The sequence below is a fragment of the Chaetodon auriga genome, chromosome 2, assembly GCF_051107435.1.
Source record: "Chaetodon auriga isolate fChaAug3 chromosome 2, fChaAug3.hap1, whole genome shotgun sequence".
Taxonomy (NCBI): Eukaryota; Metazoa; Chordata; class Actinopteri; order Chaetodontiformes; family Chaetodontidae; genus Chaetodon; species Chaetodon auriga.
The window spans coordinates 7647049-7667441 of NC_135075.1; the positions used below are offsets into that span (position 1 = coordinate 7647049).

Genomic DNA, 20393 nt, shown 5'->3' on the forward strand with positions numbered 1-20393 from the left:
CTGATTCTGGGCTCGTCTGTCGCAATTCTGTCTTGTTTGTATTTGTCCTTGTCACTTCTAGAGTTACTGTATAAGAACTAGGAAAACGTCCACACATGGCAAACTGTCTCTGGTTGGTGCTGGAGGGAAATCTACAGTGTGTATTTCAATTAAGGAGGATGAGGGCTTTCTCACACTGGCTCTGTGGAAGATTTCATATTATATTGCAAAGCTTTTAGTCAGAGACTTCAGTCTGAAAAATGTCTATGACCGAAAGCCGAGCAATTAAATTTGAAATCTGCGATGGAGGAAACTTTGCTGAAGCCTCTATTCTTTTTAATTGCACCAGTCAGATTTGTGGGACACTCATGAATGAATTATAACATCACCTCAGGATACGAAATCAACTGCTGGAACATGATGGTCGTTCGTAACTGACTTATTAACTATTTATATTTTCACTGGGAGCATGTGATGTGATGGTGACAGGAGGGATGAAATAAATAAGAGGAGAATACGGTAGACATGACAGGCTGATGCGTGTGGGGTTCATCGTTACCGGAATGTAATGATGTCGGGGTATTCAGCTAATTCATGCCTGGCATTCTGACGACCCTCTACACCACAGGAACTCAAGGAAACACGGTCTAGGAGCAGTGAGCACAGCTGCAGAATGTGACTCACTCAACTATTCGCATTTGCAGTCTTCCAAGAAGACTCCTCTGGACACATGTTTAATCCTCTGATGTTTGAGTGTTCTTTGTGTCAGAGCATTTTGTTTTAACACACACTGGAGACATGTTTATAGCATGTTTGAGTCTATACAAGCTGAGCAAGAGGGTGGGGTAGTTATAATGGCTGTCTGCCACTGAAGCTGTGTGCTATAAGATTAGATGGCCCTTTTATTATTCTACCTGCAGTAGCCGTTGCACTATTTTCAGGGGAATTGTTTCACGGGGCCAGGACTTTTCTCGTCCTCAGTTCTGTCAGTCCTGTGTCCTTGAGTCCCCACATTGTCAGCTCCGAGGCTACTCTGCTCTGAGTTTCTCTCTGTTCTTCTCTCAATTTCAGTTTCTCCTCATAATGTAGCCATGGTGATGTAGAGCTGTCTCAATGCATAGGACCCACTTACACATTCAGCTAGAGAATCTTAGGATAGATGGAGGGCAGGGTGCGGGGGATGTGGAGGTGATGGTACAAGGAAGTCAGCCTTGAGCCAACTAGCCCAAACCAAGAGAATAATAGGAGGAGTGCATCAGAGATAGAGAGCTGGCGAGGAGGGGAAGACAGTAAGGGGGTCTGCCTCATTTGCACCGGAGTCCTCCCCTCTTCACGCAGGCAGCTGACAGGGGATATTTTTATCAGCCTGGCACACACAGTGCAGAAAAGGAACAAATTCATTTGTAAAAGCGCACACCCAGCCAAGGACAAGATCTCAGCAGGATAGAACATAGCTGTCTTTCACAATAGAAATCATTCATTCTTATTTATGCACCTGTCTCAGCACTATCATGCGAAGGAGGCACACATGGCCCCGCCCATTTTGTGCCCAATGAAGCAGAAAACAGAAAAGCAAAAAAATGTGTTCCCCATGGTCTGGACCCTTCCTGTGGGTTTTAAATCTGGATGTTTCTCTCAGCAGACATACACATGTAGTATTCGGGGGTTTTTTTGCATCTTGTTTTCCCGTTCATTGTTTTTCCATTTCTGTCTGTCTGTTCCTCCTGAATCTCTGTGGGAATTTCCCAGAAGCCAGTGTGGTGGATACCTGTAGTTAACATACATTGGGAGAGTTTACCCTGTTCACTGGTGTGATATAGAATACATCTGTTGATCTAAACCCAATTAGAGGTCAGCGGGATGACACAGCTTAAGGGTGCGTGAGAGCGAGCGAGACAGAATGGCAGCATGAATAAACCATGTCCTAAAGTGGTGTCACTGGCCCAGTGGGTTGCTGTGTTGGCATGTCGACTCCGCTCAGGAAAAACATGGCCGTCTCTGGGGCATTGTCTGTAATCCAGCATGTTAGAGCAGCTAGATGGCTCCTTTATATAAGCAGTCCCGGAGTCTCAGACATCATCTGATATGCATACAGTGGAGAAATAAATAATTTTCCAGCAGTATGTTTTGTTTTAAGATGATTATGAATAGTGTTAGAAGAGGCTAATCCATTCTTACAAAGGGCTCATGGTTCCAATTGGGCTTGAATGACAATGCGTTTTTTTTACCAGGATTAGTGCTGAATGCACCTGATGTTAAAGCAGGAAATATAATTTTCTTTATCCCCAAATGCCATGCAAATCCCCCGCACTGAACAGTTTGTTTTGCCTCTGCAAGGAACAGTTATGGCCAGAAAAATACTGTTTGATTTTCTCAAAGCAGAATGGTTTCATCTCTTTGCAGTGACACAAATACCCTAGTGTTTCAAGCTGACAGATAGATGATCCATTGCAGACATTGTAATTGAAAACACTGAAAGGGGGTGGACAATTAATCTCTCTTTCTCTCCGTGCTTCAAATTTCCATGGAGAAATACCTCAAAATGCAGATAATAAAAAAAAAATAAAAGAGTGTTATTGATTAGATGGGGTGGGAGGAGAGGCGAGGAGGTGTAGAGGTTCTCCATCACTAATCTCTCTGGCTGCGACTGCATCTAAATAACCTGCAGAGAGGGATAAACAGGCGCATCCATCATGGGACGGCTGGTGCGGACAGTGATGGATGCCTCCGCCCTCCACCACCCTCCGTTGCACCTCTCCCTCCTGGTCAGGGATAGGAAGTGACACCGGCACTCTAGAGAAATATGTGGCTTAAACTGGGCAGGAAAATTCCTACTTTAGCTCTGCTTGATGGAAGGATTCGGGGCAGGCTTTGTGTGTGTGTCTGTGTGAGTTTGTAGAATTGTCCCCTGTCCTCCGTCCCCTTGTCTCTTTGAGTTTGTAGGATTATCCATCTTGATAGATCCTGTTTGTTTTGTCAAAGAGGAAATTGGTTTTGTGGATTTGTGTGAGAGTGCGTGTGTGCGTCTGAGCTCAGCCATATATACGCTTTTTGTGTGCTTGTGTATGAATTGATTTGGATGTGCGTTTCTTCTATCAGCATGCCCATGCACTGTGAGCCAAATCCTCTGTGCTGCCTGGACCCAGTGAGCAGGGGTGCCCACGCCAGCGCGCCTCAGAGGTGCCAGCCTGATAGATATGGTGTGTGTGCCAGGCAGTGCCTTCCCTCCCCATCCCTGCAGCATTAAGATTGATCCTTCGTTCCCTCCCATTCCTTTCTCTCTCATTCCTCTGTGTGCCTCTGCCTTTATGAGACTGTGAATAGGTGAAGCTCGCAAGCTCCAACAGATGGCTGGAGCTGCGCTGGTTCACTGTCTCACACACAGACACAGACACACACAGACACAGACACACACACACACACACACACACACACACACACACACACACACACATACAACTGCCCCATGAATGAAAGCCAAGAGAGAAAGAGAGGAAGAGGCAGAGTTAAATGTGACAAGGAGAAAAAGAAGAAACAGCAAGCAAAACAGAAGAGGAAAGACTAAAACTAATGGAAACACAGAGCCAGCGAGGAATCACAGGCAGGGAGGAAAACGGGAAAGGAGGAGTGATAGAATAACATCAAGAATATGCTAAAACAAGAGAGAAGGAGAAGAGAAGGACAGGATCGCTGCTGAAAAAGGGAGTGAGGGCAAAATTGAATTGTAGATTGAGGGAGCCTCTCTCCTCCCTCTTTCCCTCCCTCTTTTATTTATCTCATGTGAAACCACGCCTCCCTCCTTTCACTTGTCAGTGCATCTATAACAGTGAGCTGTCTGCACCGGGCTGCGTGGGGGGTGAGACGAGCTCCTCACTCTGCCAGCACAGGGGACCGGATCTGAACGGACCGGACAGGACTGGATGGTACTGGACTCACCGGAACAGGTGTGTGGATTTGTGTTTGTTCGTATGTGTGTGTTTGTGGTAGATGACAGAAAGCAGCATGTGTATCCCTCAGTGTGTGATCGCTTGTTCCTCCACAGGACTTGCTTCCAGAGTAGCGTATCTAGAAGGTACAGTGCTGGAGCTTTGCCCTAGTTTACACTTGAATGCTCTGATCTGTTCTGTTTGCCTCTGAGATTTATGCATGGAGTCGCTAACGGCGCTGCTCATCAGGGTAAGACAGTTAAGATCTCTTGTTCATCGGATGCACTGGACTCTTCACAGAGTATGTGGCTTTGAATCGGAGCCGCTTGGAGAGGAGCTGCTCTTTATCTGGTGAAACAAGTTGGGAGTTTTTTAGGCTGGACAGTATCGACATCTGCTGTGTCTACATTACCATTTTTTAAGTGTCTGTCTTTTAAGTAATCATGTTTCTACATAATAGTATCTTTTCGGAGGAGAATCATTACATTATGGTTATGTTCAGAATCTGTGAGAATCCATTTTGATCAGCGAACAAGTCAGTACAGCTTTCACAGCTCTTTGGTCTGTCTTGGTGTTGAATCCAATTTGTGATTAGTTCTCTTTGTCTTCCTGTTTCACAGTCTGCTGTGTTTTGAAATATGGAACATTCATTGTCTCAGCATTGCTTTGTTTTACTCAGCCAGATATAATCCTGACTGTTGCTGAATAGTGTGTGGGGGTTTAAAATTAGAGCAAAAACAACACTTACAACTGTGAAAATATGATTCTTTTTCCAAAGGCAGGACTGGTCCAGTTTTGTGATTGTTTAGCTTGTGGGGACCTTTTTTGGAAATGGAGAAGGTATCCACCATGCAGCATTCATTCAAGAGTCGCCATTTCAACAGTTACAGCCGCTGCCACTCCTATAGAAGCCTGCTTTAGTCTGCGAGGCTGGTCCCCCTCAATGCACTCACTATCAGTGTTTTGTCAATATCTTTATGGGTCAAAAGGCTGTGTCATCACCAAGCAGTGGCAGTTAAGAGCAGCGGAGTGGAGGGGGGTGTGAGCACTGACCTAAAGGCTGAAATATTTATGATAGAGACAGCTGAATGCCCCGCGCTGGTTGTGCCGATATGGGTGGATGGATGAACGAATGCAAGGATGGAGGGATAGATGGAAAGTAAAGAAGCTTCAGAGATCTGTTCTTTAAACATTCATTATTTATCACAACACACCCTGCCATGGAAGCTCCAACCCCCACATCAACTGCCCTCTTTTCTCACTGAGATGCCAGTGGACTAAAGGAGGATGCTCCTGCTTAGTCTACCTGTCAGCTAGTCCCCAGGCATGTTAAGACTGCAGCCGCGCGCTGCTGCGCACTCTGCTCACGCACGCCATGTGCACACACCCAGATGTACATAATACTTTGTTCAAATTTATATTTACTCCCACAAAGCTGTAATAGTTACACTCACATATGTAATGGGAAGTGCACACAAAATCACAGTCACTTATTCACGCTGCATTAATCCAAACCAGCAATGGGTGGACTCACACTGCATACATTTCTGCTCATGCAACGTATGCTCAATTCTTCCTCCAATTCCTATTTTTCTTCTTCAGTTGTTCACACACTTTCTGAGACAGATGACCCACCACCACACACACACACACACACACACACACACACACACACACACACTCACACACACACAAACGCACACACGCACACCAACCATCAGTGCGAGTGACGACCTTGAGACCTGTTGATGTTGTTTGCAGTGGCCGTGCTGTGAATACATAAGAGGCCGTGTGGGACTCCCGGCGAAAATGGGGCGCTTGACATGCTGTTTGTAAAAATGACTGGAAAATGTGCAGAAGGGCTGGCGATGCAGTTGAAGGGAGAGACCGGCATGAATATGTATTGTATGCTAATGCCGCACACTGAGGCTGTTGACTCAAGCTGTTGATGAAAGCAGAGGACATGTTCCCCCATCGCCACTTAGGAGGTACCGCTATCGACAAACCCATTGTCAACGCAGCCGCATCCCTGGCCGGCGGTGCAGTGTGATGACAGGTGGCAGATATCGGTGACAGCAGCCAAGGTGACACCACTCGACGGTCTCTGCGGGCCAACAGGCGGCCGGGGCAGCGCCGGTGTCTGCTCGTTTTACCGCCGCCTTGACCTTTTGTGGTTAGACACAGTGAGGTTATATTAGAGGGTCCTAAAGCTAATGTCTCCCATTAGCATCATTCGGCCCTCACAGAGCTACAGCTTCTTCCATCTGCTCCACTTGCTGTTGTACTACATGTTTATTGTCTGTAGCAACACAGATTGGTGCATTTGTTTTTAAACACATTTTTTATTTGTCCATAAAAAAATCTGAATTGTCAATGAAAAGTTTTATGCTCGGTGGAGGTGCAGTTGCCATTCTGAAAAGAGAAGATGCAATAAAAACTGATGGAAACAGATTTTTCCAATATACCCTGATGTTATCATACCTACTTCTTTGTCTACCATAGACAAGGCATTCATATCAATCTGCCACCACTGTGCCTAAAAAAAGTAAAGAATAGAGAGCGCTTTGGGTTTGTGCATACTGTTATGTCGCTTACAGCAATTATATGTCACGACAAAGCAGAGTTACAGATGCTCCATTAATTATGTAATTTTGCGGTTGAATATACAGATATCTATTTTGGCTTTATCAAAATATATTAGCATAAATTTAGTTAATGGACATACATGAATTCACATTTGTGTCAGCTCAAAACTTTGAAACATAGCTTGTGTTTCATTACTCATTCACTCACACACAGGCCTCCTGTGCATTAAAAGTAGCCTGACAGTAAATAACACTCACGTGTTCCCACTCTGGGTCCCTCTTCATCTGTATGTATGAGATGCTGTTAACAGGTCCTGCGATGAGGCGGCATCAAAAGATCAGTGCGTAAATCTTGATGCTACTGCTCCCCTCAGCTCTAATGATAGAGAGGCAGAGGGACTCCTTGACGCTCCTCAAACACTCCTCTTTCAATGGTGTGTAGAGAGCGAAGAGTAGTCTGCGGCTGATAGGAGCAAATAAGGAGAAGCACGTTGTTTTGTGTTTATACGTGCATGTGCCTCTGCATGTGTTTGTGTGTTGTGTTTGTGTCTGTGTCATATCAGCTCAGTGTGCACAGTGTGTGTACGTGTGATTCCCAGCATTCACGTGTGGACAGCCATTCGACTGCTGTGTGTGAGTGCAATCAGATTTCAATCTCGTCGCTCTATGTGACTGAGCTGCTGCGGTGCAGGTGCCCCACGGGGAAATGTAATTATACCCTGCTGGCCACAGAGTACGGGCTTCACTGCCCTATCTGTCTCAGGAGAGACGGGCTGGAGGCCCCTTCTCACTTGCAATATCAAACAGCATGTCACTAAAGCCCTGCTATATCTCCAAAATTTGTCTTAAATCCTTGCTCCAATCTCTTGCTCTAATCAGCTTTTAGATCCCGGGGTTATCGGTGGCCTTTTGCTACAGTTTTGTTACAGTTGTGAATAATTTATGACAGAATTAACTGTGCTAGCTAAGAGCATTGATTGCGAGATTTTGAAACACGGCCAAAATCTGACTCAAGTTCAAAGCCACTTTTCTCAACTGTTTTCTGTCTGATAAGCAAAGTTTCATCACCGTGGATGTAATTATCACTATGATTATTTTCATCTGCATTTCCACCACCTGAGTCTCTCTCACACAGATACGGCGCGTTTATTCATTCCGCTGCTGTATATTCCTCTCATCTTGTCTGTGTTTCTTTCTTTTATGACAATGTGTCCTCCACTGCATGCTTTTGGCTGTGCTCTCACTGAGGTGTGTGCTAAGATGGTGTCCATTAGCAAGGCAAAACAAACAGACACACCCGACTCTCCTGGATTTAGGCAAACAATCAATGAGTGCACTCACATAACAGCAGTCTAAGTGGCCCATTGATGTTACAATTAAATGAATACAGGATGCAGTGGTGATGGCAGGACACACTAACCCAAACAAAATAAAATAGATTATTTTCTATTCTGGAATTCTATTCATATGTACGAGCATTACCCAAAACCATCTGCGCTGTTCAGGCTCGTAAAGTAAAGAAGGGATTATATGCTAAATTAAAAAAAATTCAGAAAACAACAAAAGAAGAGCTGTGACTAATTTAAGACATGGCTAAATAATGTGAGACAAGGGACGACAAAATCACTAGTACTGAGGACACCAATTTGACTGGCAAGTTGAAAATTTTCCCCTGTGAATCTCAGTGCGTCACCCATTTCACCGTGTTGCACCTTGTCATGGTAACTTACTAGAAGTGCAGCTGTGTGCCAGAACACTTCTGTCTTCTTAATTTCCCTGATTTGCTACACTTGGACTCTACCTTAATCTCCATTTCTGTGTTCATCACCCTCTCTCCATCCCTGTGTTTGGTCTGGTCACAACTTCAGCTACCCACCCCCCTCCACACCCTCTCCCTCATGCTTTTCCCTCAGGGTGTAGCAGCCATTGTTGTGCCTAATAAGGTTTATGGAATTACAGATCTCTGAAATTGGATTTCCTCACTTCACCAAAGCAGCGGGATTACAGGTTTAAGGCCGGGTGCATCGGGGCACAACTGACCTGTGACTGAACTGTTTTTTCCTCTCTGCACCCTCAAGGTGGGCAGATCAAGAAACTAATGTGCCAACAGTTCTGGAGGAAGACAGAAAGACAGGCAGATTCCTTGTATCTGTGTATGTACCTGGCAATTAAACTGCCAGACAGCTTTTTGGCTCCTACGTGTGGATTTCTGTTTCTCTCATGTCGACCACTCTCACAAACTCCTCCTCTGTCTGTCCTCACAACTTTTGACTGTGTTTGATCTAATTCTAATCTAATGAATCTTTTGATCTTCCTCGTCTGACACCCAGACACATCCCAGATTTCTACATCCAAAGTATCTCAATTCGTTCTAATCCTTAAAATCTTGCCACTGGTGAAGCAATTGATTTTCAGTGATGTACAGAGATTTGGACTGTCTACCCCCTGCCTACGTTTAATGAACTGTAGGAATCCTTTGCTAACCTTGAACACCACCCCCAATAATTCCACCATTATTGTTCTGATGTGACTGAGCATTACCTACAACTGGAATGGAGGAGTAGCAGACGAAAGTGAAATGAGAAAGCACCAGAGACAGGCAGCATACTGAATGCACCATTGACATGTTGGCAGGAAGGTAGTATTCATTAGGAGTGGTCCATAGTGGCGGCTTAGTGAACTCTTAATTGGGAAAGAGACAGGGTTGGGGATGAGGGATCAATAGGGGCAGAGCCGGGGTTCCAGCCCAGCGAAATCAATCAGCCTCCTGCCTGACGGGGTGAATGCAACCAATCCAAGAAAACACAGCCTCGGGCTCCCGCTCATTTACCCTCTCGGTCAAACTTCATCAGGATCAAAAGACAGACGGCTTATTCCATCTTATCTCAGTGAGGAGAGGATGGAGTGGCCTGATTGCTTTAATTTAACGTGAGCATTTGATCTCACTGCTGGAATGCTTCGAAATCCCATACAGTTATAGTGTAACTCTGCCAAGAACAAGAGATTATTGCAACTAATAAAACATGATTCATTAACACCGGAGCACTGTATGGAAAGGAATATTAAATGAACCCCTGGAGTATTTTTACTCCACTGCTTAAAATAGTCACTTTCTCCTCTTCTTCATCTTCCTCTTCGCCTGGGTAATAGTCATCTTTCTGCCCTGTCACTTTTTGATGTATCATCCTCTTATTCACATCAAGGACAAGGCCAGGTGTCGCATTTTCTCTCAGTTGCCACGCTTGTCACACTGCCTTGTCACCCACAGCCTGTTCCAATCCCCTCCCTTTCTTCCTCCCCCTCTCTGCTTATTTATATTAAAACTGTCACTCCTTTATTTTAGCGAGAGAAAAGGAAAGTAAATCACTTTTACCATTTGCAGCCTGCGGTGTCTGCTGAATGCTTCAAGTATATGTGGATGTCATCTCTGGCCAAATAAAATCCTGTGAAAACAAATGATGTGTTTGCTGTTTTGTATTGTTGTCGCACGTCTTAAATTCCTCCTCCTCGCTGTGCCCTTGGCTTCAAATGTCTATGCCAGTTATGTGTTAAGCTATCTAAGAATATGCTTCGCAATGCAAAGTGAGCCTTGACAGAGGTCTTAGGCTCTTTTTATTGCTCCAGATGGACACACAGAGAGATAGACAGGCACAGGTGTACAGCCTCACCTCTCTTTGATGCCCATGAGTGGCCGGCAGAGCTGGCTCAGGCAGAGAGCAGCTGGGGTCAGAGACGTGCCTTGGCGGTGAGATACATGTGAGCTTATAAGGTTCTCCGGTTTATTCTTAGCCTTGCTACACATTAACATGTGTGTGTGTGTGTGTGTGTGTGTCACCACATTGTTGGGTGCAAAGCATTTCACCGAAGACTATGTATGAATTCTTAGAGGTTCCATCAGTAGACAGTGATCAAAGCCAAGATTTCACAGAGTGGTTATGGAGATGTCAAAGCTGGTTTGGCTCGGCTCAGATGTTTACATGCTGGACACTAACACCTGTCCAGTCAGGACATGGATCAGACAGCCCCTCTCCTGTCAACATGTCTTCACAGGCAGACACAGAACAAGGCCTTGTAACTTACAAGATCACAACTAGAGGCTGCCGGAGACGTGGACAGTGTTAGGCGGCAGTTTGATGGAAAGAACTGGGTGAAAACAGCTATTTTTCTGTACCTCTGCTGCTTCTGACATCTAGTTTAAAGCAGTATAAGGGTTTGCTTGTCTGCTTGACTGAAAGTGAGCAGTGCTTGTGTGGCATTATGAACAGAAACTAATTGTTATCACTATTACTAAAAGTGTCCTGGAGGGTTCGGGAAAATCATGTAAAAAATTTGACACTATGATATCTGGCACAGGTCTAATTGCACCTTCTGAACTATTGCCTGCTTCCACAGGCATCACAGCATCAGTCAAATACAAATTTTATCTTGTGCGAATATCATGTGGACTAACATGACATATCTGGTTATCTCCATATCCTCGAGTTTGTCACAGTGCTTTCATCTAAAACAGATGTGTCACCATCCTCAGGGTATGTGTAAAGGAGGAGTGGTGATTGGAAGTGGCGCCTGGACACAGGCTTATGGTGTCTGATACAATTAGGCCAGCATCAGGCATGGATGACCCGGAATGTGTACAAGATTCATAGATTTTGAAAAAGATTTTTTTTAAAGAAAAAAACAAGCCAGATGTAGATGATAGTCTGGCTCTGTTTGGGCTCCTAAGTGCAAGTTGCTATGTTCCAAGTATTCATCCACTTTGGACTTTGTGTTTGCTTGCAGAACTTGGCAGTCAGAGGCTGATTTCTGTGGCAGAAGAGAACATCAGAGACAGCTTGTTTAGAAAGGAAGGTAAGGCTGCTCACCGCTTACACACTGTGAAAGTGAAATCTCCTTCTGCCCTCTCATTTCTTCCTCTCACACACACACATACAAAGGATTGGCTTGTATGTGCATATGTAGACTTATGTGTTACACATAGATGTGGATCAGTACATGCAAAGCCATTTTTGCATAGTGCCCAAATGTCCAAAAGTTCAGTCTCTCCACTCTAGCCTGCATATCTATCTAACTTTACACCTATATCTGGGTATCGCCCATCCCCCTGAGCACACAGGTTGTGATATTTGTTCCTATTAGCATGGATTCTGCAGATCTCTGAGGAAATACACAACACAGCAGGCCACAGTTAACGTCACACTTAATTTACTGTGGGGGATAGATTTGTCGCATCTCCTGCATCACGTTGGAACAGTCGGTCTCAAAATCAGATCAACTCATTTGATCTGCCTGCCAGTGAATAGCATTTCATTCTGCACGAGTATGAGCATGGGCATTGTTGGCCACACTGGGATGGATGTGATGATCAAAGAGAGCTGTGGGTGTTGTGGCTGTGTTGTGGCCACAGCAGATGCCCCCTTTGGTACCGTCAGTCCAAATGATAATTATGAAGAGATGAGAAAAGAGAGTGAAAAAAACGGATGCAGAGAGTGGGTATGAGGTGAGGGTATGGGAAATAATCATGAGAATTAATGAGCAGTGCTGCAAAGCTCACAATTATCAAATCAGCAGCTGAAAAATTGCCTTCACCCCCTGTGGCTTTGGGCAGTAAACTAGGTTCATGTCTTTGCGAAACAAGCAGTGATAGCCTTGGCTATGTTTGATGCTTTAAATCAGTAGTTTGAGGCACTGAGTTTCAAAAAATGGAACTGTTTTTGTGCAAACACTGTTTGAAAGAGGCAATAAATCGGCATAACGTGGACACATCGCCACTGCAGCGTTACCACTTTCCTGTTGGCTGTTTACCAGTAACATGCTTGAGCTGCTGCTGTGATCAGAGTCATCCTGTGCGAACAGTTGGATGGCAGCAGAGGAAGCAGCTCTCAGCACATGTGGGCACATTATGTACACAGCTGTGCACAGCTGACTCATTATCACTTGCAAAAACATCAGTACGTGACTGTAATCAGCTCTCCTTTTTGATTAACAAACGACTCGCTACCAACGGCACCTAATATATCCATGGTAGTGTTTTGTTTATGGAAAAAAAAAGCATGCCTGACTACGCAACTTTTCGTCATGGAGCAGTTGAGGGAGATGAACTTTGATTTTCCTTCTTGTCTCTGTGAAACTACCAACAGCAGACAGGTGAATGATGTGCCTTTGGTAAGCTATTCTGTTTGAGGACTGATCTCCACTTCAAAACCCCAGCGTGAGGACAGCATTCACCTCTCTCTCTTTCTTCCTCCTCTTCTTGCTGGCAGAGGAGGCCTTCGGCAGTGCAGGATAAAAACCAAAAGTCTTCAAGAGAAACTCTTCAAAGGCGCAGTTCATCTGCCGAGTAAAGACCTCATCAATTCAGTTTTCTTCTTTTAAACCACTGTCCCTTCCACAAAGCTCTGGTTGTTTACGAACAGATTTATGTGATTTTTCTCCTCTGTTCTTTGCAGCTGGTTGCATAAGGTGCTTTTGATATCTTATGAGTGACGAAGGGATATTTTCCCTTAACACTTCTGGGGATTAGCCTGTTGTTGTTGGTGGCGTTTTTTTCTTCACATCCTCCCTGGGGTATGTGGTGCACATTATGGGGCCCTGGGAGCAATTTCCTGACCCTCATTTTCCACATCAGCAAGACGGAAACTGCCAGCTTGCTTCCATGCCCCAGCCTGCCTTCTGCCCACTGATTAAAAGTCAAATATTAAAGTGTTCTGTTGTGAGCTCGGCCTAATTGATTCTTTCCGCCGGGTGCACACAGAATGGGCTGACAGCAGGCGATACCAGGCTTTGTCAACATCGGGCATGCTGCCTGACGCTCAGGACGGCACCCCAATAAAGCCCCCTGTGAGTGTGCCAACCTGCGGCGCCACACACAGAGAGGCCAATCGGCACTCTGGCCAAGCTTTATAGTAACAACACAGAAGCAGCTCATTCTTTTGCTGTGTGTCAGCTCCCATCGGCTGGCTGGGAAGTCGGCTCTCTATTTGTAAGGAAGTGGCTGGCTGTGAAGAAACTCTGTGTGTGTGTGTGTGTGTGTGTGTGTGTGTGTGTGTGTGTGTGTGTGTGTGCATCTCTACAATTGGAAAAAAAAATCTCTTCTGCCAATTGCATAACCACTCAGCTAACTTAAGCTATCTGGGGCGATGGTGCTGAAAGGAGGTTTCATCTGAATTCCACAAAAGGCTCTCTTCTTCTCTTCCGATCCCCAGCTCTCCTGCCGTTAAGATAATTGCTTTAATAGTTTTTAAACACAGTCGTGTTTAACAAGGAGCTTACCAAACACAGGATGACACCAAGTATGTCATCACTGCCCACCCTGTAAAAAATACAGGACATCTGGTGGAGATATGGGGCTTCTGGTTGAAGCTTGCAGTCTTTTACCCTCCCTTAACTGTGATGTAGGGATAATTAATTAAATCTCTACAGCCGTTAAACAGTGTCCCTCTCTCCTCCATAGGCAGTGCCTCCCCGCCCCTCTCTCTGCTTACCCTATGAATTTACTGGCCATTTTATGTGTGTCTTGAATTGGCTGTGCTCCCCATTTATTTTTAATGCTTTTCTAGTTCTCCTGTAGGAGAGTGCAACAGTGATCTTGGCGCTATACAATGCTCGTTAAGAGCAGACATTCATCCACGACGCTTTTCTCATGAATCTGATTGACCTTTTCGCTCAGTGTGATCCACAGTAAAAGGTTATGGGCACCTATAAATCCCCCCAGTTGAGAAGCTGGGTACATCTCCTGTCCTGGCTGATGCTTTATGTTCCGTCTGAGCTGATAGGAAGGTGCGATAGGAAGGTTTGAAGGTGTGTGGGGGTAGGGTGACGGAGGTCAGAGAGCCAGCCGACAGTACGGTAATTACTCTATTAGTGAAATGGGGCCAGGCTCTACGCTCTGACACAGCACTAATTACAACACAAAGGTGATGAACTTGATCAAGGAGCTGCTAATGCATGTTTAATAGAAGAGAGGGGGAGAAAACTGAGGAAGAAGAAGAGGGCGAGCGAGAGAACATTTTGAAGAGGACATAATGACAACATGTACCTTTTCCACCCGTGCAAATCCAGCACATTTGAAACTTGAATTTTGAAATCCACATTTCAGTGTGACCAATCGGCAGCACAGTCGTGTAAAGGTCTCCCCGCTGCTTCGGTAGTAAAGGCCACTGAAAAGTAATCACAGTGTCCTCTCCCCTGAGTACTGAGCAGGGTTTCATTTCTACCTCCATCCTGTTATTTCCCTGCTGTAGATCCCAAGGAGGGGTGGGGGTCATGATCACAACCACAGGGGGGCAGACAGCTGGCTGCCTCTCTGACAGGTGCCTAATGGAGGGCTAATAGGAGAGAGCCGAGTCCTAGAGACCACTGCTGTGACCTTGACATGAACCTGGCATGGAGGCAGGTAGAGAGGAGGAGGAGGAGGAGGGATGGAAAGGTGAAGTACCATTATAGGGGCTGACAGGCAGGTGGTTTAAATATCTTTGTCTTTTCCTTTCACTCTCTGACAGTCTGTTTATTTGAACCTTGCTTACCTCTGTTGTCCACCTAGTGACCCCACAGAGAACTTCAGCATAAAGGAAGATTTCTCTCTCCTTTGTGAGTATGTGGGTGAGTCACTTAGTGAAGTGTGTATGTGCACGGGTGTTGGCGTACATCAGAATAAATGTTTAAATATTGTTATGATTTACTTTCCTAACTTAAGTTTTACTGTTAGCTGTTATTTCAGCAATTCTCTTTACTGTGAGATGTGCTTAAAGTAGTTTTTTCTGTGTAAGTGCTGATTAAGTATTCTGTTTGGGGCAATGATTGTTGAGATTACAGCAATGTATCTGTTTATTACTACATGCAGACTAAAACTGAACAGATTTTGTATTGTAGAAGTCAATTTCAAGTTCAATTATATCCTTATCTGTATGGTTTACTGCCTTAAACTTGATGACTTTGGCAACCAGTTGTGTCCCTTAACAGTTAGTTAGTCATTTTGTTTCAGCTGTTGCGAACAGACTCCACCATTACTGCTACCTGAACCCTTATGGTGCGTCAACATGGACTATGTTTGTGACTACTAAGCATTTCCACATTCTTACATGGGTATATTTACCAGCATTTGTGTGACTATGTACTGAGGGCATGAGTGTGTTTGTGTCTCTGCTCAGTCAGTGATACAGATCAGAGGGAGGTCAGGCCTGCAGGGACAGCCAATGAGCATCATTCACAGTAAAGGGAGAGCCACTACCGCCTGATCAATCTGAGCTCTCATTAAAAGGCTGCCAAGCCCTTTGCAACCCGATACAATATCAATACCGTAGCACCACAGAGAGACCTCCAGAGCTGTTAGGCAAGCCGCTGGCAGCTTAACTGTCATTACCGGACGGGCAACATGCCAGAGACCCCCTTCGTGGGCCACTTAGACTCCCCCCATGGTCCCAAACACAGGTCAGCACAGACAGATGGGCTGTCTGGGCATCTGTCCCGGGGATGAGGCACAGAGAGATGGATACCGACCTGTAGAGGAGGAGACAGCCTGTGCTCTCTCACAATATGGAGGGATGATGTGAGCTGTGTATGTTGACTGTGTGCAGTTACACATTGCTGCGGTTTCACCTGAGGCTTGTTTGTTTGCTGTGGGTATTTTCTGTCTTCGTTGTTTACCGTGAATGATTACAAGGACCATCACACATGTTTGGGTTTAAAGCGAACAAAAGACAAAGAGTTTGGTTAAGAAAACACTCTGTTTGAACGACAGGTATTGTTACAGATTCCAAAAATCTGCCCTGTGTTTTGGCATATATCCCAAAATCCCTGCTGGGAAAAACCACAAGCACTGAATAGCGCTCTGTGGTGATTTCTGAGTAGAGCAAATGAGGGGAATATAAGTGGCCATACATAGAAAGCCTCTGTAATTCAGATCATTGTGTGGAGGTCTCTGCTCTGTGCTCCAGTCTTAACCCCCTGTGTGGTTCCGATAGGGGAGCCTGTGCGTCTCTAAACCCCCAGTAATCCATTGACAAAAGGGCCAGGAGAAAGCCAGCTACTGAAGGTGGGGGTTAGGACAGAGAATGGGAGGAGTGAAGAAGTAAAGAAGTGGTCGTCGCCTCTCCAACCCGCCAAGGGTATACTTAACATCAGAGAGGATGGTCCCCATAATGCCTGCAAACTCCCACCACCCAAGGGTAAAACATCCCTCTGTTTTGTACGGCTTATTTGAGTAGTCAGGAGCCATTGTTTATCAGACAAGTAAAAGAATCCAGAGTCCATAATAGTGATCACTTCTGCAGCAGCTGAACTGTAACTTCCAGCCAGCGTATTGATTTATCTGGGCTGTCAGTAATTTATTCAGCGGGCGGGCGGCAGTTGTTTACTGAAAGTTGAAACCGATATTGTCTGTAATCATCATTAAGTCAGGGCGATTAGGAGCAGTCCCACTGCAGGTGCTAATTTGATGATGGGAGAGAAATGGCATGTAATTAAAACACAACAAATGACAGCTTAAAACCTGAGTCCTGCGGAACATGATCTAATTTTACCAACACGTGTGCAGTTTATAAACTAAAGGCTTACAGCATTGTTTAGAGGGATAATTGCATTATTCCAAGCAGATAAATATCACTGTGTGCATCCCAATAATGGTCCTCTCATCAAGCCTTATTAGTGTTATGCAGTTCTTAGCAGATCATATTTTGAGTGATTTCTCATTGGTGCCACAGTTTTGCAATGTCATGCAGAAGTCATTTGGCTGCGCTGAGGTCTCAGTGAGGTAGTTAGGTCTGTGGAACAATTGGCCCCAGCTGATTTGTCTGTAATCCATTTAGCTGAGATGTGACACACTGTAGGGGGGCTTTGCTTCTGGTCAATAAGTGCCAATAAGAAACAGCCATCACTCAGCGGGCTGCCCTGTCCACCAGCTTGCTCACTTGTTTCAGCTGTCAACCCCTGTCTCAAAGGAGCTGGCAATTGTGCCGCTCTTTCGGACGCACCACAAATGGCTTTCCCATACAAACCTCAATAGGACAGGAAAGGCAAGGACACTCGTAGACTGCAAAGCAGGCACATTTTCCTCCGACATCTGAATAAACCCATCTGAAGTGAAAACAGCTACGTATTTACAAAACACCATTGACAGTTGCTCATTCTCTCAGTCTTAAACTCTTGGAGGTGGGGCTGGGGGGGGGGGGGGGCTGGTTGAACCCTAGCCAGGGACAATCGGGGCTCTGTTTGTGTTCTCTCTAACACCTCCGTGTTCTCTTTGGGCTCTCTTGGAGCGTACCGCAAGGGTGCAGAGGAGGAGGGGTAAATGCTGTGACCCTGCCGTGGACCCTGACTGAAGCCCCCCAAAAAACCTGCAGACCACCACGCTAGCTCAACATGCCACTCGGTTGCTGCTGGAAACAGAGAGCAAGAGCGAAGTGGGTGTGTGCGGATGAAAGAGAAAACCAGCGTCTTAAGAGATGAAGACTGAATTCAGTCACCAAAACATCCTCACTGCAGCAGGTTTTGACGTTGTTATTTATGGTGTGGCTGCAATCCAAGCTCATTATGAGGAATATATTCACTGAGTTAGTTTGTTAAACCTGGAGGAGACAAAAAGGCAGGCAGCAGCTGTATGATGTCCCGCTGGTGCTGCCAGGGCCAAACAATTTCAGAACAATACAACAATATGATGCTGTTCATTTCCTCCAGATTCAGAGATAATTAGCCTAACTGTGGTTCGCTCCTTTTATGTCCCCTCGTTGGAGAGAGAAGTTTGAAGTCTGATATGCAGAGTGGGTGTGTTTATGTGTCTGTCTGTCGCTTTGCCTGCGTGTGTGTGTGTGTGTGTGTGTGTGTGTGTGTGTGTGTGTGTGTGTGTGTGTGTGTGGTGTACATTTATAGTCAACAGAGCAGATACAGGGAGTCTGTCAGAGCTCTTTGTTCTCCAGCGAGAACACATCATGACTGGGCCTTTTGTCTGAACTGACACCATCATACAGTCTCTTTTTTTTCCTACCTCTCTGTCTCTCTCTTTCCCTCACTCTCCCTCTGTTCCTCACCCCCTTATTTTTTCCACCAAACTATTCATCCGGCATCCCATCACTCTCTCTCACGATGAAACCATTTAAAAGATAATGACCCTTGTGGATTACGGCGTTGAAGAGATGGAGATGTTTTTTCCCCCTGTGTCTGGGTGTGGACCAAGCTCCAACTTCCAAAGTACAATATAGTGTTCCGAACAGCAGATGACTTCTGAGGACAGTGTGTGTGTGTGTTTGCCATTATGATTGACTTATAATTATACATTATTTATAATCTCCTTTGTTAATGGTCAAAAGTATGTGGACATCCAGAAATTATAGTGTGATTGTTGAGTGTCTCAGCATTAATATGCTGCTATAACAGCCTCCACTCTTCTGGAAGGGCTTTGCCACAAGATTTTGGAACCTAGATGCATGGAGTTGCTCCCATTCAGCTACAAAAACAGGAGTGAATTTGGTCACTGATGATGGGCGATAAGGCCTGGCTCACAGTCAGGGTTCCAGTTTGAGGCAGTTGGCCAGTCAAGCTCTTCCAAAATAATCTGGGAGAACCATGTCTTTATGGACCTGGATAAAATATCATTTTATGCTGTAGCTTTAAGGTTTAAGTTGCTTGGAATATAGGTGCCTAACCAAAAAAATCATTGAACAAAGCCCCATACCAAAAGTGTCCATTTACTTTTGGTTATATAGTGTAGATAAACTAAATTTAGGTGGATGTACCCAGGAACATTCATCCTTTGACTGCTTGAAAAAAATATATAAACAAATGAAGTGCAGTATATGTGAGGCATGTGAGAGCTTTCCAGCCAGAGCACATCACAGCTTCAGCCTTTCTCACAGGGCAGCAGACTCACTGCAGGATTAATGATGTGTTAAGCACTAAAATTACACTCATTCATATTTCACTGTCTGGGCAGCACATTCCACATGGCATTAAAGGTTAGGGAAGAATATGATGTCTAAACAAGGAAAGAAGCGCACAAATGTAGGGGCAAACAGTTTAACATTAACTGTGGAGAGAAATATTTCACACTTGAGTCTCCTCATTGCAGCTGAAATCTCATTTTCTCACTTTTAAAGCCTAACCACTGCTCTTTGTGTCTGCGTATTCAAACAGAAAATTGCTGTGTAGGTTCTGACTGTCATCTTTAAATGTCTGCAGAGTGCCAAGCTTATCGGAACCTGAGGGAAATCTAAATTAAATCTTCCCGGTGAATGGGATCAGCCTCCGCCTTATCTCTTGTCATTCTCAACTATTAAAGTTAGTTATTAGGAAGCAAAGGCACATTTGTCAAAAGAATGTGCAGGGACTATTTTAGACCAAAGAGCTGTTGGAGAGTTATTGAATATGATTTTCAGGGATATCATCCAGGGACTGGAGAGTTTGCATGGACTGTACTGACCTTAAAAGAGCCATTGTTTTAGATGTCATCAAGCCAACATTAATAATTGATAAGCAACTAGTTTAGAGGTTATTGGTAGAATAGATACTGTGGGGCACAGCTGTGCCACCAGGGTGCTTAAAGCACATGTCATGAGGAGACTGTCCTCTCTATATAAATGACAGCACTGGTTGCTGGTTGAAATGGCTTAAAACTACCCATTTGTACATTTGGTACCAAAGCAGGAATGTTCTTACAGCACGGAGAAAAGCAAAGTGGTAGGTGTTGAGATATTTACAGGCACACAAAGCATTTGAAACAGCAAAGCAAGGTTTGTTTGTTCTTGTTTTTGTTTTTTTTTGTTTTTTTTTATAAAATGCTACAGTCCACATTGGTACCCTTTAGCCATGATGGCAGTCTTTCCCTGAAGGATGTGCAGAAAAGTGCCTGCACTGGAATCGAAGCCTGGCCACTGAAGTAAGGACTCATCCTTAGTAAGCACTCTACCAGGTGAAG

General features: G+C 44.9%; 1 protein-coding gene across 4 annotated transcripts in view; it reads left to right on the forward strand.

Annotated features, from left to right (window-relative positions):
- The first annotated feature begins 3799 nt into the window (after positions 1 to 3799).
- Positions 3800 to 20393, forward strand: part of sulf2a (sulfatase 2a) — a 33117-nt gene continuing 16523 nt past the window's right edge. For 2 of the 4 annotated variants that reach the window (XM_076751990.1, XM_076752008.1), the window contains exons 1-2: positions 3813 to 3923; positions 11270 to 11338. The gene's annotated coding sequence lies outside the window, so the exon portion shown is untranslated. Of the gene's footprint in view, positions 3924 to 11269; positions 11339 to 20393 lie in introns of all 4 variants that reach the window. The other 2 variants (XM_076752000.1, XM_076752017.1) reach the window with 1 other exon arrangement.